A 23844-nucleotide genomic window follows, 5' to 3' on the forward strand; every position below is an offset into this window, starting at 1 on the left:
TAGATTTCTGCCACTTTAATTCTCTACAAAAATTAAATCAATAAAAGCAGTAATATTTCTACAGAAAAAAATTCATAACACATATGGCAAGGTCACAAATGCCTAACAATGTATGCCATATTTCTGGACATTAATGTGACCCAGGTACCTTTCTTTATGCCCACCAAATTAGCTGTTCCTCTTGTTTGTTATTAGGATTCTTTTAATTAAGGAAAAGTAATCAGGAAGATGGCATGCTGCCAATTGAAGCAACAGCCTATTTAGTATAGGAATTCCTTTGGAGTTGCCCTGGTATGGACCTCTGCGAGTGAGATGGCAAAGTGGTGATGCTTCCATGAAAGCAGAGCCAACAACCACAGCAAAGACCAAAGCACAGGTGAGTAGACTGGTTCCTTGGAAACTCTTCAGAAAAGACTGGAGATCATTTAAATGTGCTCTAGACAGCTGCTCCTTGTGAAAAGCCTGCAAGACCAGTTTTCCACTGGTATCAGCACTGGGAGACGAAGGGATTGGCCTTCTTACTCACACTGAAGACACTAACTTTATAAGGACACCAATGACATATTACTGTCCTTATAGACCGACAAGGTTACACTAAAGGACATAAAATTTTTATAGGAGAGCCTCTTTGGTGTCAATGGTTAAGGCATCAGATTAGAAACTGGGAAACCAGGAGTTCTAGTTCTAGTGGGCACAAAATCAGCTGCGTGACTTTTGGCCAGTCACTTTCTCTCAGCCTCTCAGGAGGCAACAGCAAATCACTTCTGAAAAACTTTGCCAAGAAAACTGCAGCGACTGATCCAGTCCCCAAAAGAATTGGACACAACTGAACAGAAGGAAAAAAAGGTTCACAAACCTGACTTTCTACCCACTTTTTGAAACTGCCTGTTATCCATTAAGAGACTTTCAGAACAAGTTTGGAAAGTCAGCAGGTAAGTTTAGCTTCGACTCTAAACCCAAAAAAATTAATTACAAATCTAAAAATAGAAATTAAAATAAAAAGCAAAAGTTACATAAAATTTTGATCTGAGAAAGTTACCAACAGATTAAGAGCCCAGTTTAGTAACTTTAAATTTATATGCTGCCCTTTTCACTCTTCATTGTGCCTCTGGGTGACTTACAACAGCATAAAATCATGAATATATAAGAATTAAAATTAAATGAATTATCTTGGTGTATAATAAAAATAAGATATTTTATGATTTGGACCAAAAATTAGAAGGGACTAAAGACTTTTAAGTACAAGGCTTATGGGGGCTTACAAATGACATAAAATGTTATAACATTGGAAATATTAAATATTTTTGAACAATGGAACTAGAAATTAGTACAGTATCAACAATGTCAGTAATCATGTCCAATTTTATGCATAGAGTATGGCGAAAATATGTCAATATGTCAGATGTGGACCAAATTTTGTCTGGCAAGACAAAGTACTGAAAGTGGAAATAAAGGTAGTCCTCAAGTTACGAATGCAATGGAGCCTACCAATTACATTCATAACCCGAGGATTCATTGGAGTGAATCACGTAAAATGAACTAGAAAATTCCCTGCTTTTGCCTACACATCTGTTAATCCAACATACAGGTTGTTAAATGCACATGAGGTATCTCGGGGTGGGGAAGGCCAGGGAGTGGAAAGCTAGTGATGGAAAAGACCACCTACTTAAGACCTCTCAAGACCTCCTCCCAACCCAAAGATATCTCATGTTCCCCACAATTGCTTCGCCCCACCCACATCCTGCTGCGCTGGGTCACTTGTGAATATTTAGTGAGCTGTATCCTCGTCAGCCTCTCTGCTGTGCAAAATCACAGCCCTCAGAAGTTTCCAGTCTCAGTGCGCAAAATGTTTGCACACCAACAGGAGGCTTTAGGGCAGGGCAAAGCATCCCATCAGCTTGCAAACAGTTTGGGCACCGAGACTGGAAGTTTATGGGGGCCGTGATCTCCTGCAATTTCAGGCACCCATCTGTCTTTGTAGAGAATGGGTGCCTGAAATAACGTGAGGTCATGGACCCCAGAAGCTCGAGTCTTGGCTCCCGAACTGTATGCAAGCCAATGGGAGGCTTTGGGGTACTGAAATCACGCTGCCTCCAAGTGTCCCATTGGTTTGCAAACACTTCGGCAAGCCTTTGCCGGCCAGAATGGAACATGACTGGGATGTGCTGGCTCCTCCCGGGCTCCATTCTTGCCAGCAAAGGCTTTTTGCAAAGAGACTAGAGCCCACAAGGATACAATCTCCCTGCAGGCTTCAGTAGGGAAATGGCAAACGGAGGGAAGGCCTGAAGCAATGAAGCCTTCCCTCTGTTTGCAAAGCCTTTTGCGCCTCGATTCACAGAGAAGAGATGCCTAAAGTGTGCAGGATCAAGTGAGATCAGTAACATGAGCTCTCGTGATACTTTAGGCCTCTGTTCTCTGCAAATGCCTGAAGCAACAAAGCAGGCAAAGAAACTGAAGGTTCACTAGATCTTTGCAAAGGAAGGGAATCTCCACAGGCCCAGGACCTGTGGAGACCCGGCAGGGGGGACAGAGAACGTTCCTAAGGGTGAACAACTGCTTTGGTGCTGCAATACCTGTAACCTCGGGACTGTGTCATAAGTACTTGGGGGGGGGGTGTAACTTCAAATTGTCGCTAAGTGAGCTATTGTAACTTGACAATTATCTGTATAAATATTCCAAAATTATGTTTTGGAAAAGGATGTTTATTGGATTTAGCAAAGAAATTGGTTGAAGTGTTAAAAATTAAAGGGAAAATACAAATAGCAAACCATGAAAATAGCAATAACAATAGCAGTTAGACTTATATACCGCTTCATAGGGCTTTCAGCCCTAAGCGGTTTACAGTGTCAGCATATTGCCCCCAACAACAATCCGGGTCCTCATTTTACCCACCTCGGAAGGAAGGAAGGCTGAGTCAACCCTGAGCCGGTGAGATTTGAACAGCCGAACTGCAGTCAGCTGAAGTAGCCTGCAGTGCTGCATTTAACCACTGCGCCACCTCGGCTCCTGAAAATGTGGAAAATGTTTTATTGAATCTACAAAAGGAGCTTGTTAAACCCTTGATGAAATCTGAGTAATTGGATAAGTAATTTGGAAAAGGATGTTTATTGGAGTAATTGGATAAACAATTAAATCAAACGTTATGTCAGAATTTCAATAAACTCAAGAGTGACTGTTAAAAATAAAATAAAAGAGCATAGAGTTGACTTATTTGATCAAGGTTAAAATAAGACATTTATTTCCAAAGTTCCGGCAGCCGTTTATGGACTTTTTTTGCTGCCACCAGAATTGAAAAGTTTTATGGATTTGCTTATTGTTAAAGGAAGGGATGTGGGATATGGACAAATCTATTTGTAATCTTGGAGGGGATTAGGAGTTACTAAATTTGTCTATATGTGTGATGAAGGTTGGAAGTTATTTATATATTTATTTCCTCTTTCTTCACTATATTCCTAATTTTTTTTGCACTTTTTATTCTATTTTTTTCTTTATTTTATATAGTTTGTATTAACTTTTACTATTCTAATCAAAATCCTTAATAAAAATTATATGCAAATACATTTTAAAAAATGCCAGAGATGCCTGATCGCTCATCCTCAGCCACTCCACAGGCTGTCAGGGTGCCCAGCTTGCTTTTTGACTAGAGCTCCTGGCAAGCCCTTGTCCTGGAGCAGTTCAGATCGTGCTGAAGGCCAGGCAGGGAGGCAAGCAGGAAATGCTGGCTCCCCCCTCCCTCGGAAGTAGATTCAGCAGAAGAGGACATGCCCATCAAGGAAGAGGCCATTAGCAAGGAGGGTGATTTATGGGGCAGCAAAAGGTTCTTCGTCAGCATTTTGATGGCTTCTAAGATGTTTATGTCCTAGAAGGAAATAAGGAGGATTAAGAAGGATGTGATGCACTTAGGAGATACGTTAAAAAGGGCATTGGAAGAAGGAAGCAGACTGCAGCAATTGGGGCTATTCGCTTGGACAGAAGAGGAGGCATCAAAGGCCTATAAACCACAAAGCCACATCAAGAGGGTCTTTGTGCGACATCACACAGGGATTGGCTGAAATTGAACATAGGACGTGTTATTTTACAGAGCACCACAATTCTGGTAGCAGTGGCCAACATGGGTGACTGAAAGGAAACATGCCAGTTTCACAGTGGATCAGCCCATCTGTGGCCACAGAGCTTTGCCCCTCCCGAAGAAGCAACTGTGAAGTGAGAATGAGCAAGGCGTATCCTGCCTGCCAACGGGAGCCTCCCAGAAGCCAGAGAAGGCTGGACTAGATGGCCTCACGGCTCTTGCACACCTTAATGCAAAGTGAAAGGCAGATAGTGGCGCTCCTGGACTCCTTTCATGAGTTCCTAAGGGAGTCTGCCTTTCTCCCAGTGGCAGCATAAGGTGGATGAGACCCGACTGAGCCTCCTTTCTTCTCAAGGGCTGCTCTGATAAGGGGGTAACTTCTGGTTACAGAGGAATAGGGGAAAACCTCATCAAAGTTGGGAGCCTGAAAATCTACAAACAGTTAAGGGAGGTGTTCTGAGACTGCAGCTGCACCTTTACTCTGTGCAACATTCATGACAGCTTGTTTTTCTCCTGCAAAAGGCTATTTCCAGGCCCCCAGACCTTCTGGACTACGATTGCCAGTTTCAAAAAACAGTCAGTAACCCAGAATGCTGGTTTGGCACAATGATGGGGGATCTTCCCAGAGTCTTTTGAAAGTGGCTTGTGTGGACAGAGAAGCTCGCGGGTGGACAACTCCAACATTGGACAGTGAGGCACCTTGGGACCTGACTAGCAGAAGTGCTGATAGTGGCAGTTTCCAGGCTAAGGGTGGTATGTCCTGACTTGTGCGATTGACGGAGAGGTCTCGAGAACAGCTGGGGGGCCGGGCTGTTAATAAGGGACTGGAGTCCTTTCCTTCTTTAAATCTTTAGGGCTTCATAATGGGGACAAATCGGAAGTGATACATTATTTCAACTTTCAGACTTCCGACAGAGGAAAGCCATTCTTTGTAAGGTCAGACAATCTTTGCTACTACAAATGGATTTAATGAGCAAACCACAATTGTTAGTCGGTTCCATACAGCGTGTTGTGCCATAAACCATGATGGCTGGCTGGGTGCATACGGCATGCCCAGGCACAGGCCACAGAGAGAATTGGGGATTGTCATGATGTGTTAGCTCAATGCCTGCAGAACAAGCAGGTACTACAAGCCCACATCTCCCTCGGATCTCTCAAATCACACCGCATCAACTGGTATAAATGGGCCCATCCTCTGGGCCCACAAGAAAAATGGGGAGGGGCATCCGAGGCTCATTGGGCAGCACCCCAGTTGCTTATTTCAGGGCTTCCACTGAGCGTTTCCCCGTGAGCTGCAGGGAAGAGGGCGGCGGGTCAGACCCCTCTCGGGCACTTGCAGCACCCTCGGTTTGTTAAAGTGGAGTTTGCCGGCAGGCGGGCTGGGCCCGGGAGAAGGGGTCTTCCGGGCCCCGGCGGCTCCCGGCTCCCTCCTCACCTGTTTCACCGGGAAGCGGCCGAGCTCAGCTTCCCCGGAGCTCCATCTGGCCCGGGGAGAGCAGGGGGGTCTCGGGGTCTCCGCGGAGGCGGAAGGGGGGAGAGAAGCCGGGCTGCAGGAGAAAGAAAACTTGGCGCGGCAGGAGCGAGAGGAAGTGCGACAACAAAAGCGAGATAAAAGGGCGGCGGCGGCTCTCCCTCCTCTCTGCGCCTTTCTCTTTCTCTCTCTCCGCGCGGGTTAGGAGGGGCTGTTTTGCATCCCTTCACGTCAGCCCTGCCTCATTCCCTTCTTCCTTCCTGCGAGGGAGAGAAAAGGGAAAGGGAACTGAGGACGCGCCAGCAGCAGCAGCAGCAGCAGCGCCGCCGGAGCTCAGCGCTGCGGCAGCCGCCCGGAGGCCCCTCGCCTCGCCCGCGTCGAGTGGGGCTACGCGTCCCGCGGCCGAGCCTCTGCAGGACTCCCAGGGTGAGTTCGCCGGCGCCCCGGCCGGGCCCCAACCCGGCTCCGGGAGGCGCCGGGCCCGTGCACAGAAGGCCGCGCCGCGCCTGCCGACCGGCCAGGCCTCAGAGGCCGCCGCCGCCCTCGCCATCTCGGACCCGGCAGCGACGAAGCAGCGATGGCGCCGCGGGAGGAGGAGAAGGAGGCAGTCGAGGCGGGAGGCGGTCGGTCGGTCGGAGGGGAGCGTGGGGCTCGGCTCGGCCGCTGAGCACGTGGGGCGCCCGCCCGGCTCGCGGGCCGCTTCTGCCGGTGCAAAGTTTGCCAGGCCGGCGGAGGACGAGGCTCCCTGGGGACGCCGAGGCGGCGGCGGGTTACCTGTTGCGGCTCCGAGCCGCGGCCCTTCCTGCCCGCCTCCCTTCCGGCTCGGCGCGCTGAACCTCCCCTCGAACAGCTGATCGTCTCGCCCGTGTCGCTCGCTGCCCGCCGGCCCGGCCTAGCGCGGCCAGCCCGGAAGGCCGAGTGGCGCCGCGCTCTCGCGGCTCCCAGGCGTGGCGGGCCGCGGGCCCTGCGCGCCACCGCGCTTGAGCCGGGCGGCGACGAAGGGAGGGGGCGCCCTTGGCAGGACCTTCCGCCCGGCCCTGGAAGAGGCAGCGCCGCCGAGGCTGCCCGGAAGGCAGGGAACCGGAGCGCCTCGGGCAGCCGTGCCATGATCCCCCCGCCCCGCGCGGCTCCCGCCGCCCCTGCCCGGCCGGGATCCACTCGTGGCGGCCTCGATTGCCCGCGCGCTGCGGAGACGGCGGCGGCCAGTTGTGCCCTCCGCTCAAAGGGGCTTCTCCGTCCCCTCCCCACCGGGCGGAACGGGCTGTGGGGGAGGGGCTCTCCCAAGCCGGGGAAACGGAGGCTGGAGGCGACGCCCCGGGTGTCCTTGGCGGAGCTCGGCGGTCGTAGCGGTGGCGGAGGGGCGCCTGCTTTCCTTGGGCTTCTTGGCGGCGCTGGGGAAGGGCGTGGGTGGGCCGGAGGGTCGAGCCGCTTGGCGTAGTGCGGTCCCTGGATTAAGGCTGGGGGAAGGGAGGAGTGTTGCGGCCGCGGGGCAGAGTCAGGTGGCTGCGCAGGCGGAGAGGTGGGTTGGGGGGCCGCCCCAGAGAGGAGGATCTGCTGAGCCTCAAGGAGGGAGAGGCCTGGGGCCCATTCCCCCCAAGCAGGGCTGGGCCTCTGGTGGGGCATCCGCGGTCAGAGAGAGAAAACCCGCAGGTGGTTTTAGGGTAAATGATTGTCACGTAACTGCCCAGATGGACAGCGAACAAATTTAATAAAATAATTGGCTCGGTGCTGATATTCCACTTGCTTCTCAGTATGAAACCCCGGAAGACTTTTGATCTCTCCCAAGGTGAAATGATTGCTCAGAGTCCAGGTGTTGGTGGGGGCATCTCCTGCTTTTTGTCCTGGCTGAGACCTTCAGTGGAGCCTCCTAGAGGAGAGGACTGAGGGGAGGGGCGCTGTTGCTGAGGAACTTGAGGTACATCAGCCTCCTTCAATGTGCGTTGAAAAGACACCTCTTAATCCACAGCTTTGTCTTGCTGTTAGCACCCCTCAGCACCCAGGGGCTTCTTGCCATTATCTCTTGAGAGGGTTGTATTTTAGGGACTTAGCTAACTACTCCATATCCTCATTTTATAAAAGGCTGTGTCATCTTAAAACACAAGAAGGAAGTGTTTGCTTGTGGTGGCCATTCCAGGCAAAACCAAGAAGGAAGAAAGGGTGGCTGGACTCTCAAAAGGAAGAATGCCTCCTTCATTTCCCATATTACTGTTCCTGTTTCAATCTCCCTGGTGTTTCCTGTGTGTGTGGGAGGCAGGGAGGGAGGGAGGGAGAAGGGGGGAAAGCACAATTGCACATATGCCAACCTGAGGATTATTCTGCACCTTCAACAGATGGGCTGCTTTTTTCTTTTTCTTTTCTTAACTCTTAACTGTCCCCATCATTTCCTTTATGCTGAGAAGTCAGAGGAGCCTTCCCACTCCCCCCCCCCCCCATTCTCTAGCTCTGCATCAGGAAAGGCTCAGGATAGGAAATGCATGAATCCAACTTGCCTCCAGAAGTTGAACTGAAACTAAAAGGAGTGAGCAGAGGAGGGGGAAAAGTGTGTTTCCTATTCAGAGACCTTTGCTTAACAAATTTACCAGCTATCTCTTGAAGACTAAAATATAGTTGTTATCTTCCTTTTCTAAATTTCTAGCAGTTCATTTATCTTTCTTCGCCCCATTGAAAAAGAAGGTTTTGGCATCTGGGATACCTTAGATATCTTGATTTGACACTTGTGCCTTTTAACCTCCATGGCCCAGCCCTAGAAAGGGCCATCAAAGCCATTGAATCTGACATCTGTTTCAATGCAGAAATCTAATTTAAAGCAGCCTCAGTCAGTCTCATCTCAGAAGGAGAGCCCAGCTCTTGACATGTGATTTGCCCAAAGCAGAAGAAAGTGAAACTCCACTGGTGCAATTGGACATTTACTTGCCAATTTTGCAGCAAATGCCCTGTGTCACATGATGTCTTTTACCCCTTCCAAGATCTTTCTCATAAGTGATGCACAAGCCAGAGAACTACAACCTAGACCTGAACATTTGGTTTCTGTTTCGTGACAGAAGACCTGCGCACTTATCTTTTTGAATGTAATTGTTACTTTATTCCATTTTTCTATCACAAGCACAATTCTTCCCATCCAGTTTTGTGCATTTTGCAAATTTGATAAGCTGCTTCTGCCTCTTCATCCACATCAAGATGTTTTACAGCTACAGCATTCCTGCAATCTATTAAGGATGTTAGCTAATAACAAAAATTAATTAGTCTTAATAAGATTTGTTCTTGACAAAACTATTAATTTAATTTGCTGAGAATTAATATATGTAAGATACTTGAAAGAACTCCAACTATCCCTAGATATTGAGTGGCTGTCCAGACTCTTAAAAGTCTCCAGTGATGGAGCTCTCACAATTTCTGAAGGCAAGCCATTCCACCACCACCCACTCTCTCTCAGAGAGAGAGGGGGGGGGGGGGACAACTTCCTCTTTTGTCATAACAACTATAAAGAATTTTAACCTTCCCTTAAAATATAACAAATTATCTTTTATTCCTATATCCTATCTTTTATCTATAAACAAATTTTAAAGCCTCATCATTTCAGTCCTGATATCAGCAAAAGTTCGTTAAGGGTTACCAGAAATAAATAACGTATTTATTTTAAACATCAAATGAACCAATTTCATATTATTTTTAACAATCATGATCTTTTAGGCCCTTCAAATAATATCCTAAAACTTTATTTCTTTTCATTTTTATTTATCACTTTTCACAAAATTCTTAAAAGCTTTAACAGAACTCTTGTAAATCCAATATAGGAGAATTACCCAGGTAATTGGCTTATTTTGTTATTTGCATATCCCTTTTAATTATTAAGACATCAAGTGGTTTCTTTTGTATGTCCAATGAAGCACCTTCTTCCATATCTCATTTTTAAATCCACTTTTAGATCAGTCTTGTTTAGTAAAACTTCTTCCTGTTTCATTACTTCTTTTAAACATAGTTTGTCAATAGAGGCAGACACTCTTAACATGTTTTTTATGTGAATTCAAAACTTTTTCCTATGACAAGAATTCTTGTAATTAATTCCAAAATCTTTTTTCAGATCTATCTGGACCCTTAGTCCATTTGTAACATAAAAGTTTTAATCACCCTTTAGCTGCTCATTAAAAAAAAGTTATATTTAAACTTACACTTTAAACATATTTAAAACTTATTTTGCTAAGGACTGAAGGAAACTTAACATATCAATCCAAAAGTTTCTAACAGTTGAAATTCATTTAACAATCATTTTTTGAAAATGATTACAAAAGGATTTATATGAACTTTCTGAGCAGCTACTGCAGTTTGAGCAAAGTAGCTGCCCCCTCACCTCCCAGAACTCCAAACTCACTGGAAATTACAGCCTTGCGGTCTCCTCCTCCTGGGAAGCAAATGTGTGGAGCAATCTCAAGCCCTCTCCTTGTTCAGAGAGGAGTTGGGCAGAATATAGGGGCATCCCGTAATGAACATTAGGAGAAGAAGGAATGGCCTAGGTGTGTGATCCAAGAATTCCACATCCCCATATACCAGACATGTCAAACTCAAGGCCCATGGGCCAGATGTGAGATCTGGCCCACCCCAGCCTGGCCAGGTGCTCCCCCTGTATATGCGCACAGGAGGCGGCGAGTGTGTGGAGGCTGGCACATCGCTGACCTGTGATGAGCACTGTGTTGCCCCAGCAGCAGCTCTCTGCCTGCCACCAGCACCTCCACCGCCTCCATGGCCCGCTCGCTGACCTAGTCTTGCTCACTGGGCCCCACAGCCCGCGAGCACTTCCCTTTCATTGGGATGATCCCCAACCCCACCCCGCCCTCCGCCCTGCCCCTTTGTGGGAAAGCGACAGCCACCAGTTTCCTCTGAGTCCAACATCTGCCTTGACAGGTCTCTGGAGAGGTGGGGTGGGAGCTGCATGAGGAAAGGCTGCCCCAACAAGCCAGCATTCCTACCACACACACGATTGGAAACGGGGATTCCCTTTCAAGAAGAGCCAGCTTCCCTCCTGCAGGACCAGGAGCTCCCCTGTCTGCTCCTCTGTCAAGGCAGAAGTTGCACTCTGAGGAAGCTGCTTCCTGCAGACTTTCTCCTCCTCGCTTCCATATGCAGCATCGTCTTCCTCTGCCTCCTGCATTGTTGGGAGGGGGCACCGGACAGGGAAACACCAACAATGTCAGATTGGGAGAAGAATGTCTCATTTGGTGTGCTGTATGCGCGCGCACGCACACACACACACACCATTCCAAGCTTGAGACTTTTACCCACATCTGAGCTTGCAAACTGCCAATCATACCTGGGCTTGGGAAAAAGGCCGTCCCCTTCCCCTGTGGCTGACACCAGTTTGGGAGGCGAGGAGCTTGTGGTGCACCGAATTGTCCCCATGTTGAGTTAGCTGGTCTGACTTTTTTCCATCCCACCAATCCAGGTGTCCCAATTCAGCCATGCCCAGTGAGTGGTATCAAGCCAGCCATACCCTCCCAGCCATGCCCACCTAGTCGTGGTGACCCAGCTGTGACTATCCAGCCACGCCCACCTTGCCACTGTGAGTTGTCATAGTCTTATATCCATCTGGTCCTTTGATGGCTGCCATAATGCTAATGCAGCCCTGAATGAAATTGAGCTTGACACCCCTGCCATACTAATACAGGATGTGGAGAACTAGTCTTAATGCAGGAAGGGAAGTGCAATTTAGTGGGGAGACCTGGTAGGGAAAACCTGCAACTGGAATGCAAGAACTGAAGGGGAGCATTTATTTGACAGGAATATCCCAAGCAAAGGAGGAGGGGAGGAGAAGGAGCATCCTATGTGAAAGATGATGGGCTCCTAAGCACTCAGATGCAGAATGAGCACTGAATCTCCAGCTGGCAGTGATTAACAACACAAGGAGATGGAAAGACCACATCTATTATTTAAATATACCATCAGGCCAGGCAGCAGATATACTGGAGATAATACCCTTCAGGCCAGTTTGCAGAACATGCAGGGAGGAGAGCTATGGTCCTAACGGAACACTTCCACTACTTAGACAAAAGCCAGAAAAACTACTCCGCCAAAACTGAGAGATCCCCAAATTCCTCAGTAATCTTACTGAGTGCTTCATTTTCCAGAAAGTTGGAGGAGAGATTAGCTGGTGGCTTAGGATTCTCACCAGTGGCAAAAGGTCAGATGAACCGAAAGCAGTGGGAACTTTGGGGAGGAAATGGATATGTCATCTAGGTTGTTTTTACCCAAAGAGAAACCGGTGCAGGATGTCAGCAGAGCCGCTTTGGCCATGTGGAGAGAGCTGCCCTCACAAGCCGAACTCCTTGTGCAGAGATGGGGTAGGTGGGCCGGAAATCCCTGAGAAACTTGGCACCAGAAGGAAATCTCCTAACCCGAGAGAAAAATGCAGAGAGCCTAAGAAAGGCTTATGAATGCAGCTGTCAAGAGTTAAGGAGAACGGGAAGGGGAGGGTGATCATCACAGGTAGAGGGCAAGTAGCCGTGCAGAAAGCAACCATGAAATTGAGGCTGGCAAAGGAAACCATAAAAGGGTCTTTTTTGGCAGAATTGGTAGTAAAAGGGAAGGTGGGTCTGCTGGCGAGAGAAATGCAGTCATAGGATAATAACAGGTGGCAGGAAGGGAAGGCCTCCTTTTTTCTGCTTTTGCCTCCAAAGGGAAACTTGTTTGCATGGGCTGAAGGAGAATAAGGGACAAAAGGTGGGGGGGGGGAGCAGCCAAAGAAATAAAGGGATGCTAGGAGCATCTGGCAACTAGGTCAAGGCTCCAGGACCAGCCACCTACACCTGAGGCCTGCAGACCCCGACTGGGGCCTTTGGGAAATCATGGCACAGTGCCAGAGAATGTAAGGAAGTGCTGCTTCCGTTTAGAGGACCCAGTGGAAAGGTCAGTTTGGTGTTGATGCCAGACAACCCTCTGGAAGAGATGAGTTAGTGGGCATTTAGGAGTGAATGCCTTGCAGAGCTGGCATGAGTTGACCGAAGGCTGCTAAAGCAGCTCATTCTAAAGATGCCAATCACCTCCTCTCGACCCATAAGATCTCACAGATTAGGCCTCCTCCGAGTGCCATCTGCCAGCCAGTGCCGGCTGGCAACTACGCGGAGGAGAGCCTTTTCAGTAGCAGCTCCGACCCTCTGGAACGATCTCCCCGTGGAGATTCGTACCCTCACCACCCTTCAGACCTTCCGCACAGCCCTCAAGATCTGGCTATCCCGCCAGGCCTGGGGGTAAAGACCATAGTCCGCCCCCACCCGAATGTTGTATGAATGTTGCTTGGTTTTAATTATACATTGTTTTTATGTTATTGTATGTCTTCCCCTCCTATACAAGTTGTTAGCCGCCCTGAGTCCCCTTAGGGAAAAGGGCGGCCTATAAATAAACGCAACTAAAACCAACTAAAAAACTAAAGAGATGAATTTAGGTGATCACAGAAATCAGGAAGGCATCACGTAGTGAAAAAAACAGAAAAAATGGGCCGGGCTGATCATCATTAGATCAGTACAGATGTGGCTGAGCAGCTGTGCCCAAGGAATGGACCCCCTTTGCGTCAAGCTAGTCAAGGCCCTGTGCTGGTTAGCAGGTTTATAGGCAGTTGGGTTCAGGAAGATCGTAATATATCAGTTGGAGAAATGGATAGAAAATGGCAAATGAATTTCAGCAGCGAAAAATATGTTTGGGATGAAAAATCAAGGACATGGGAATGATATTGTGGGCAGCACGCTGAATAGTAGCATGTGTTAGAAGGATCCGGGCGAGAAGCTATAAGTGATCCAATGATGTAGGTAGAAAACAGTCAATTCCTTGGCTGCTTCAATAGGAGGAGATTGTCGGCATCAAAAGAAGCCCTGATTCCCCTCTAATGTGATGTTGCCAAGAATCAGAATGGTTGGCGTGGGAATTGTTAGTGTGGATAAATGAGAATGTTTGACTCGGAGGACCTGCTGGGGAAGGCGGGGGGTACTGGGGTGGTTGGGGGGACCATGGACATGGGAGTGGGTCGGAGCATAGCGGTCGTGACAGGGAGAGGCAGATATGGCGGGGACCTTAGGGCTGGCCATTACCGGGGAAGGAGGGTTCGCTACATTACAGAGATCCCTCCTTCCGGCCCTAGGAGTCCCACTCCAAGACCAGATGGCGCGAGTAGTCAGGACCCTGGTCTCAGGCTGTTGTCGCTAAATGCCAGGTCTGTTGTTCATAAAGCTCCCCTCGTCCGGGACTTAATTACTGACGAGAGGGCAGACCTGGCATGTATTACTGAAACCTGGCTGGGCACAGAAGGAGGAGTCCCCCTTGTAGAGATGTGCCCAGAGGGATTTCAGGTGCTTCATCAGCCGAGAGCCCAGGGAAGGGGTGGCGGTGTGGCTATTGTAATCCGGGAGTCTCTGTTACCTCGTAGGGTCCCTGCTCCGGAGCTTGTCGGGTGTGAGTCTCTGCTGATAAAGTTGGACCTCAAGGGTCAAGTGGGTTTGCTGCTAACGTACCTGCCTCCCAACTGCGTTGCAGCATCCCTCCCCTCGCTCCTCGAGTCAGTAGCCGAGCTGGCGGTTGAGTTCCCCAGGCTTATAGTTCTGGGGGATTTCAACTTGCCATCGCTCGGTGAACGCTCTGACGGGGCGCAGGAGTTCATGGCTTCCATGACAGCCATGGGCTTGACCCAAGTAATTCGGGGCCCAACCCACGCAGCGGGTCACATGCTCGACCTCGTATTCCTCTCGGAGCAGTGGATGTGTGATCTTGGTCTGAAGGGTAATGAGATCATACCCCTGTCGTGGTCGGACCATTGCCTACTGAGGCTTGACTTCCGGAGGCCATACCCCCACCGTAGGGAGGAGGAACCGACCAGGTGGTTCCGCCCCAGGCGACTTATGGACCCTTTGAGGTTCCAGACGGAGCTTGGGGTTATTCCTGATACTCTCGCCCACAGTTCGGCGGAGACTCTGGCTGCCGCCTGGTACTCGGCGGCGTCGGAGTCTCTCGACCGGATTGCGCCGCTACGGCCCCTCCGGGTCAGTGGATCCCGGAGAGTTCCCTGGTTCACCGAGGAACTCCGGGAGAAGAAACGCCGGAGGAGATGCCTAGAGCACCAGTGGAGGTCCGATAGGTCCGAGGCGAACCGAGCACTTTTAACTACCTGCACCAAGGACTATGTCCGAGCATTAAGAACCGCAAAAAGATCTTATATTTCTGCCTTGGTTGCGTCCGCCGAGTCGCGCCCAGCCGCCCTGTTTAGGATAACCCGCTCCCTCCTTAATAGGAGGGATGCGGGAGACCCCTTGCAGGGTAGGGCTGAGGATTATGCTCAATTCTTGGCGGACAAAGTAGCTCGGTTTCGATCGGACTTGGACTCCACCGCAGTAGGTCCAGCTGAGTCACAGGAGGATTACTTGTTACATCAGCTCTGGGTTGAGTTCCAGGAAGTTGCCTCTGGGGATGTGGACAAGGCCATTCGAGCTGTAAGTGCCTCCACTTGTATTTTGGACCCGTGTCCCTCCTGGCTGGTGGCTAACAGCAGGGAGGTGACACATGGCTGGATCCAGGCGGTTGTCACCGCCTCCCTTCGGGAGGGGCACTTCCCCGCCGTACTTAAAACGGCGGTGGTGAGACCCCTCCTGAAGAAACCATCGTTAGATCCAGCCATCTTAAACAACTTTCGTCCTGTCTCCAACCTTCCCTTTATCGGGAAGGTTGTTGAGAAGGTGGTGGCCTTTCAGCTTCAACGGGCCTTGGAGGAAGCTAGCTATCTTGACCCCTTCCAGTCCGGCTTCAGACCTGGTTACAGCACAGAAACCGCTTTGGTCGCATTGACCGATGATCTCTGGAGGGCCAGAGATGGAGGCTATGCGTCCATCCTGGTTCTCCTTGACCTCTCAGCGGCTTTCGATACCATCGACCATGGTATCCTTCTGCGACGACTGCGGGAGGTGGGAGTGGGAGGCACTGTTCTGCGGTGGTTCTCCTCCTACCTCTCGGACAGGTCGCAGTCGGTGTTGGTCGGGGGGCAGAGATCGTCCCTGAGGCCCCTAACATGTGGGGTACCTCAGGGTTCGGTCCTATCCCCCCTACTATTTAACATATACATGAAACCGCTGGGCGAGATCATTCGGAGGCACGGGATAAAATACCATCAATATGCGGACGATACGCAATTGTATCTGTCCGCCCCGTGCCAACTCAATGAAGCGGTGGACGTGATGAACCAGGGTTTGGAGGCCGTTAGGAACTGGATGAGTGCTAACAAACTGGTACTCAACCCGGATAAGACCGAGTGGCTGTTGTGTTTCCCCCCCAATAATTTGGCTAATATACCAACGCTTAGGCTGGGGGGTCAAATTTTATACCCCTCAGATAGGGTCCGCAACTTAGGAGTCCTCCTGGACCCACAGCTGACTTTCGATCACCAGCTGTCAGCTGTGACCAGGGGGGCATTTGCCCAGGTTCGCCTGGTCCGCCAGTTGCGGCCCTACCTAGACCGGGGGGCTCTCACAACAGTCACTCGAGCCCTTGTGATCTCTAGACTGGAATACTGCAATGGGCTCTACATGGGGTTGCCCCTGAAGTGCATCCGGCGACTGCAGCTAGTCCAAAATGCAGCCGCGCGAGTGATAGTGGGCGCACCGCGGTTCGCCCACGTTACACCTGTCCTCCGCGAGCTGCATTGGCTGCCTGTTGGTCTCCGGGTGCGCTTCAGGATACTGATGACCATCTTTAAAGCACTCCATGGTAGCGGGTCTGGGTACTTGAGAGACCGCCTTCTGCCGATTACCTCCCTAAATCGACCAATTAGATCGCACAGACTGGGCCTCCTCCGAATTCCATCTGCCAGTCAATGTCGACTGGCGACCACACGGAGGAGAGCCTTTTCTGTTGCCGCCCCGACCCTGTGGAACGAGCTCCCCATGGAGATCCGTACCCTCACCACTATCCAGACCTTCCGCGCAGCCCTCAAGATCTGGCTCTCCCAGCAGGCCTGGGGATAGGTTTCCAATTACCCGCCCGAGTGTTTGATCGCTGAATGAAAGTTGTGTTTTATTATTTTTTCTTTGTGCACATATTGTTTTGTTTTTGACCTTGCACCCCCCTCCCCTGTGGTTGTAAGCCGCCCTGAGTCCCCTCAGGGAAAAGGGCGGCATATAAATCCCAATAAAACCTTTATAAACCTTTATAAAACCTTTATAAACCTTTGGCAGCCTCCACATTTTATAAATAAGCAAACAAGGACTGGGCCTAATTCTCCGTGCCGCCTCTTAGGAAAGCCCCTGAGAAACTGAAGCATGTCCAAAGGTGGCATCCCAGATGGATCAGGAGGCTGGAAGGAAGCCTTACCCGAGGCACTTGGAGATGCTGGGTGTCTCCCTAGACTGGAGCAGAGACGATAGCTGACTTCAGGTAACTGAAGGAGTCTCTTGTGGAGGGGAGGGAGATGGGTGAAGAGACACTGTTGCCAGCAGCATTACTGCCTCCTTTCCAAAGCCTTTGTAAAGGAGAAAGGAGATCCAAAGTGATCCCAGCAGAGGGGAGACCTGACTTGGCGGCAGAACACGGAGAAGAATCTAGGTGTCGCCCAGGAGGAAAAGGCGAGAACCATAAAGTCCACATCCCCCTTAGTATTTGGCCCACTCTGCCCTGGCCAGACCCCTTTTGAAGCTCTCTGCAATTCTGGCCATCGCAGTTCAACAGGCTGGGTGAAAAACAGTTCAGAAGAGGCTCCCCAAGGGGAAAGCTCCAGGAGCCAAGAAGAAGAAGAGGGGAAGGACCTGCCTAGGAAAGAGATGGGGAAATACAATTTTCCCCACGGTTGTTGCACAGAAAGCAGGCGGCGAATATTCTGTATGAGCCCAGAGGTGAGGACCCCATTGTATCTTCCCAGTCTCTGGCTTCTAATTTGATGTAAGCTTCGGTGGCGTCCTTGGTGCTCTCTGAACTTGGTTGTTCCTTGCAGACATCATCAAATTGGTAGCATCATCAGTGCTGATGTAAGCTTCCTTGGCAGGATTTATATTGTGAAGCGTGAGCATAAATGACAATTCCATTATTGTGGCTTATTTTATTGTCGGAGACATAGATATTCAAACATTTTCGAATTGCCGTTTGAGTTAGGTCAGACCTAGCGGAGAGGAGAGGGATTTTTGGTTTTTTCATTTCTTCCATCGGGCTGGACTGTATCTGTATCTGTATCACTGTCTGTGATACAAAGCGATTTCACTTTTGTTTCTTTTTTTTGGCTTTTCGGCTGTGCAGCTAGGAACATTAGATTGTCTCCTGTTCTCTTGGATGAGTCCTGAACAAAGCCTGTCTTTCAACTTTGCCTGCTTTCACCATACTGCATTTGCATTTATTTATGGGGAATTTTATTTCCCAGACTGAGCGCAGGAGCACCCGCGTGGCCCCTCCCCTCCAGCCCCCTTGCCGCTGCCTGCCTCTCTCCTGGCTGTTTGTGTCCCTAACACTTGGGCTCAGAGGCCCCCCTCAGCTCCCCCCCATTCAGTCTCAGCTAACAGACCCTTCCTCTGCTTGGGGGGACTCTCCAAAAGAGGCTTTCTGAAGGGGCTCAGCTGATGCCCTGAGGACAGGAAGGAAGATGCTGCATTCGCCCCTCCCCCATGCCCCTCCCCCATCTCTCTTCAGAATCAGATTCAAATGAAGGGCTTAACATTTTTTCTGGCAAGTATGGTAGAAGGGTGACAACTGTTTAGGCTTCAGCCACTTGCTCAGGAGAGAAATCCAAGTGGCCCCTCAAAGGCCGGCTGGACCCACCTGAATGCATCTAGGGAAGGAAGACCCCGCACTAACCCCCGCTGGAAACAAATGCTGCTTTTTAAGGGCTTTTCCTGCCAGGAAGTTTATCTAGCATTTAGTCAGAATCCCCCTCCTGGCTGTGTTTGATCCGTTCTTCTGTCTCCTGGATTTTGGAAGGTCAGAAAAGGTTGCCATGTGCCCTTCCTCCGCCCTCTCTGCTCAGGACTCCACATGCTCAGCTTGATCTGCCTCTGCATAGGATCTCGTTCGTCCCAGGTTCCTGGACCTGACTCGACTGGCTGGCTGACCGACATCCCTCAAGCGGGGCTCCTGAAGTCCCCCAGAAGTCTCAGGGTCTCTGCAAAGCAGCTTAAAGGGGAACTTTTGCCTCTGGGGCTTTAGCAGTTGGCTTCCTTTGTTGAAGGATAAAATTGCCTCGGCCTTTTTTTGCAGCCACATCACATTGCTGACTCAGGCTCAGGTTATACTAAATCCCATTATCTTCTTTACAAGTCATATAGCCAAGTCAGAGAGCCCCCATTCTGCATCTGGGTATTTGGTATTGGCTTCCTATGTGAAGAACTGTGTACAGAACTCTTCTATGTTAAATGTGACAATGGCTGTCCAGTCTCTCCCTTAAAAGCCTCCAGTGATGGAGCACACACAAGTTCTGGAAGGAAGCCATTTCATGGGTCAATTGTTCTCTCTGTCAGGAAGTTTCTCCTTAGTTCCAGGTTGCTTCTCTCCTTGATTAGTTTCCATCCATTGCTTCGTCTCCCGCCTTCAGGTGCTTTGGAGAGTAGGTGGATTCCCCCCCCCCCTTGTTTGTGGCAGCCTCTCAAATATTGGAAGACTGCTATCATGTCACCCCCAGTCCTTATTTTCATTAGACTAGCCATACCCAATTCCTGCAACCATTCTTAATATATGTTAGCCTCCACCCCCCCTAATCATTTTTGTTGCTTTTCTCTGCACTCTTTCTAGAGTCTCAACATCTTTTTTGATGTTGATATTCCAAGTGTGGTCTTACCAAAGAAGTGTAAAGTGATACTAACACGTCACATGAACTTGCTTCTTTCCCTCTCTTAATTTAGAGGATTAATAGAATTGCATCGGCTTTTTGGCAGCTACAGTATATTGCTAGCTCATATTTAAGTGGTGGTCCACTGGGACTCCTAAATCCCTCTTACATTTATTGCTATTGAGCCAGATGCCCTCTATTCTCTACCTGTGCATTTGATCTTTCCTGCCTAAGTGTAAAACCTTGCTTTTTTTACCCCTGAATTACATTTTGTTGGGCAGGGCCCAGTGTTAATGTCCTCTGTCATCCCTCTGTACCTCCCCATGTAGCCTTGGAGATTTAAATTCATTCAAAATAAACTGTTATTGCCTGCCCTGATTTCAATCAGCTCAAGTTTTTTTCTTCCTCTTTGTCCTGTTGGGCTTTATACTTCCTTGTTGCAGTGAACAAGACACTGAAGCAAAGCAAGTGTTAAATACCTCTCCCTTTGCCTTTTATCTCATAGCATTTTCTCTCCTCACTGAGGAGCTGGTGCACTTGATTTCCCCTTATGGTGAGCTTATCAAAAACCGCTTCCTAGGGCCTCTGCCACATCTTCAGCACCTGTGCCTAATGACTAGTTAGAGGATTCCCACAAGCAGCTCAGGTGGTCAACCTTCTGCGGGAGCCTCTCTGCCTCTGGTCTCCTGCCGTGGGATGTGAATGCCTCAGAGGCCAGGCAAAAGGCCGAGCTACAGTTGGGATAGTTCTAGAGAAAGAGCCCTTTGCCGTCCATCTTCCCAAATATCAAAAACTAAGCAGGGTGTTTCCAGTGGCCCCAACAGAGGCTGCTTCTTCCTTTTCGCTTGGTAGAATGACAGCCACCTGGGAATTCCTCTCCAGATTCCTTTGTCCCGTTTTCAGAGACAGATGTCCTGCCACCACCGGAGTGAGGCGTCTCTTCTAGAGCAGCCTTTTAATTCAAGAGGGAGCGACCGCAGGGGCCACTCTGGCCTGGCACACACGGGAGACCCCGTCCCAGACTGGCCCCAAAGAAAGAGGCGGAAGGCCACTTGCAGGCCGAGGAACCGCCATGCTCCAGATGAGCCCACAGGAAATTGGTGGCGGTTGCACAACCAAGACACGCACCAGAGTGGCAGCTGGACATTTTTTTTAATATGGGGACACTTGTGCTGCTTGTGGAGAGACAATCACAGTGGCAAGAGAATAAGAGCTTTACTGTCTTACAAAGATCTGGTATAAAATAACTTTTGCTAAAATAACAAGAAAGACTTTCACGTTCCTTTTTTGCTGAAATTATTTCTCTTCCTACATGTTCCATGTGCTCTCTGAAAATAGAAACGCTATTTAAAAAGAAGCAGTGTGCCTCACACACACACACAGACACACTAGAGGAACCAACTAGAGGAAGGATGAAAGGGGGGAAAGGAGCCTCAAAGGGGGGTGGGGGTGAGAGAAACAGAGTGAAAAGCGATGGAAAAAAGGAAGGGGGGGATGGAGAGCTCTGAAAAGAAAGGCTGAATGGAGTTGCAGGAAGGGGAAAGAGGAGAGCGCTTGAAAAGAAAGGAGCCCGGATTCACAGGCTGTGCCAACCCCCCCTTATGTAAAGATGTAAAATCCTTTTGGCTTTTCACGTTCTCTCTCTTTGGGGGGGCTGGGGGGTGGAGAAGAAAGTTAATTCCCAACTGAGCAGAAAATAAAGGTGGCCAAATGAAAAGAGGAAGAATCTATCCTTAAGAAATCCCTCTTTCTCTCTCACACACACTCTTAGTTAAAAATCAAAATGGTATGTCTGTTGTGTGTGTGTGGGGGGAACATCTGCCCCAACAAACAAAGCCTCTCTCAGCCAGAGAGAAGGGCTTTCTCTTCCAGATGGGCAGCATCCAGCAACTGGAGGCCTGCCAGGTCCCCCTCGGTGGCCTCAGGAGCTGCCCCTGGGCCTGGGCAGGAGGGGGAACTTGGTCCGCTCGTGACCCATCCTGTCCTCACTTGCCATTTGTGTTTCGGTTAATGGCATGGAGCTCACACAGTTGGCTAGTTGTGGCTCTTGTTCACTGCAAAGGATTCTGCAACTGGGGAAAGCAGGGCCAGGCTGCAGCCCAGATGCAACCCAGGGGTGGTGGGCTGAAGTCCACAGTGTGACCTGGCAAGAAAGGGATGGTCCTCTTGGGCTGGGGAAGGGCTGGGTGGGCAGCTTGAGGGATCCATCCCATCAGCATGCCCAGAGTCACTCCAGAAATTCCCTGGGACAGCAATCTATTTAGAGCAAATAAAATTATAATTAAGACCAAACTATAAGTTAGATTAAAATTAAATAATTTGGTGGTTCTCCAATGTTCCATCCTCAACTCTCTGGGTAATAAGCTGCTTTTCCTAATTTTGTGTCCAGCAGGTCAGTGGTGGGAAATGCTCAGGCCAGCTGTTCCCTCCATCTTGAGTCTGCCAAGTCACCATTAAGTGCAAGTGGTCTTCATATTACAGTTGCTGGCCTGCACAACATACCTGAAGCAAAAGATGGATTATGCTTGTGACACACTGACCAAAATATGTCAAAACTGATAGTTAGCAAAGCATGCTGCACAGGGCACTGATGTGAGTGAGGTTGTTTGGCAACTTAGCTAAACCTTCTCTAGTTTACTAAAGAGCATTATGGAAAAACCAGGAGGAGCACCGCAGGGCAAGGAAAGTGGAATCCTGAGGTTGGTGATAGTAGTCCATTTCTGGTGAATGGTGGTAATGGAAGTGCCAAGGAGGCACTCTGGGGAAAACAGTGCAGCACCCTAGACAAATGCAGGGACTCTGCCAGGGGGCACAAAGACCCAGGTGGGGAGAGGGGCTCTCCAGCAGTTGGCTTTGGGGTGACTCAATGTGGAAGGATGAGCTGACGGAAGGGACACTTGTGCAGAATATTCCAGATGTCCAGCAGATGAAGTTGCTCTGTTCTAAGTTGGGCTTCAACTGAGTGGCTGACTTATGGGCTTCCTGGAGCAGATTTTATGGTTACTGAGCCACATAATGAAGTGGACAAGGTCCTTTAACCTGTGAGCACAGCTGCCCTTTGTTAGATGCAGGTTGTTAGAGATGCCTGGAGGGATCTCTGGTTAGCCGGCTTTGAGAGAGGGCAGCTCTTTGGCCTTGAAGGAGGCGGGGCAGCCATCGCTCCTGGCCCTTCAGCAGCTCCTTCCACTACCCTCAATTGTAGCATCCTTCCATGTGGACGGTAGAGGTTGGGAGTGGAGGGCACCACCTTCTGCAGGCTCTCTTCTTTCCCGTGGTTGTTCCCAGGCTGTATTGATGGGGAGCAATTGGGATCCATTACCCTCAGTAGGCTGAAGACCCAACTGTACGTCTTGCCCAAGTCAGGTTGCCAAAGGCCTGGAAGCTTTAGACACTGTCGGGGAGAAAGAAACTCAGGCTCCATTAGGGTAAACTAAGTGAGCATAGATATTGCTCTTAAAGACCACTCAAAAACTGATGCGTGCAATATGTCAGCACTGGAAGTGATGGGTATGCTGTACTATGCCTGTGAGATGCCACTGCTCCTCTGCAGGTTGCAGTTGCTGCCAGTTGACTTTTGGGTGCCATTGAAGGTGCTTGTTACTCTTGCAAATATAACAAATGGCCACATTATCTGAGGGAGTGCCCACTCCCTCAGTTTCTGCTGAAGTCCTGTCAATCAAACAATGCTGTCTGTCACAGCTTCTCTAGTCTTGTGCCCTTAGAATGCCATCCACTCTACTTTAAGATCCATCCCGAAGATCTTCAGAAAGTTCTTGAAAAAACAGTTCTCCCTGGTGCAAGACAGGGCAGTGGGGTGTTTTAGTTGGCATACAATGTTTGTCGTTTCACACTTAGGGTCCACCTCATTGTTTCAAAGGGGCTTCTTCAAAAGGCAACTGGACTGAGGAAAAAGAAGAAGAAGAAGATGTTTTGCTTCCCATCCAAGAAGTAAAAGATCTCCTACCTCAAGGAAAAAACAGACCAGGTGCCTTTTGAAAAAACACCTTTGAGACAACTGTGTCCTGGAGGACTGAGAATGTCCACAGGCAGTTCAGAGGTTGGTTGCTACTTTTTTTTTACTACTGGTTTGGGTGTGCTCCCGCCTCCGTGCGCACCACTTTTGCACATGCGCAGAAGCATCCAGGTGGGTGGGCAGAGCCTCCTGCCGCTGCTACTACCGGTTTGGCTGATCTGGGCTGAACCGACATCAACCCACCTCTGAGACAGTTGCTCTACCTCATTATTCCAATTTTTTTAAGCTGCCCAGAACCACTTAGCATGGGATCACCTCTACATTATATAAGTATTAAATAAATATATGATTAGATGGAATTAATGAGACACAATCCCCCCCTAAGTAAAAAGTTGGTTCCCTTTCTATTCCCTCATCCAAATTGTTTATGAAGATGGAAGAGGACTGGGCCTAAGGGAATCTCTTATCATCATAGACAAATGGCCATCCTGTCTTTTCCCGACACCCCCCCCCCCACTCTTGGAGGCCACTGTTTAATAGTCTTCACAGCCAGGCAAGGTCAG

General features: G+C 49.5%; 1 protein-coding gene and 1 long non-coding RNA gene across 2 annotated transcripts in view; one reads left to right on the plus strand and one right to left on the minus strand.

Annotated features, from left to right (window-relative positions):
- On the minus strand, window positions 1-6930 carry LOC106539097 (uncharacterized). The gene is made up of 3 exons (XR_001312776.2): window positions 6315-6930; window positions 5505-5800; window positions 1-3859 (listed from the first exon to the last, which is right to left on the minus strand). It is a non-coding gene; the product is annotated as an uncharacterized LOC106539097 (long non-coding RNA).
- The window catches only part of ZNF710 (zinc finger protein 710), a 24825-nt gene continuing 6789 nt past the window's right edge, over window positions 5809-23844 (plus strand). Inside the window, exon 1 of the mRNA XM_014053778.2 lies at window positions 5809-5966. The gene's annotated coding sequence lies outside the window, so the exon portion shown is untranslated. The remainder of the gene's footprint in view (window positions 5967-23844) is intronic.

This window comes from Thamnophis sirtalis, unplaced genomic scaffold, assembly GCF_051295495.1.
Source record: "Thamnophis sirtalis isolate CommonGarterSnake01/CBP01778 unplaced genomic scaffold, rThaSir2_p1.2 scaffold_2, whole genome shotgun sequence".
NCBI classification, from domain to species: Eukaryota; Metazoa; Chordata; class Lepidosauria; order Squamata; family Natricidae; genus Thamnophis; species Thamnophis sirtalis.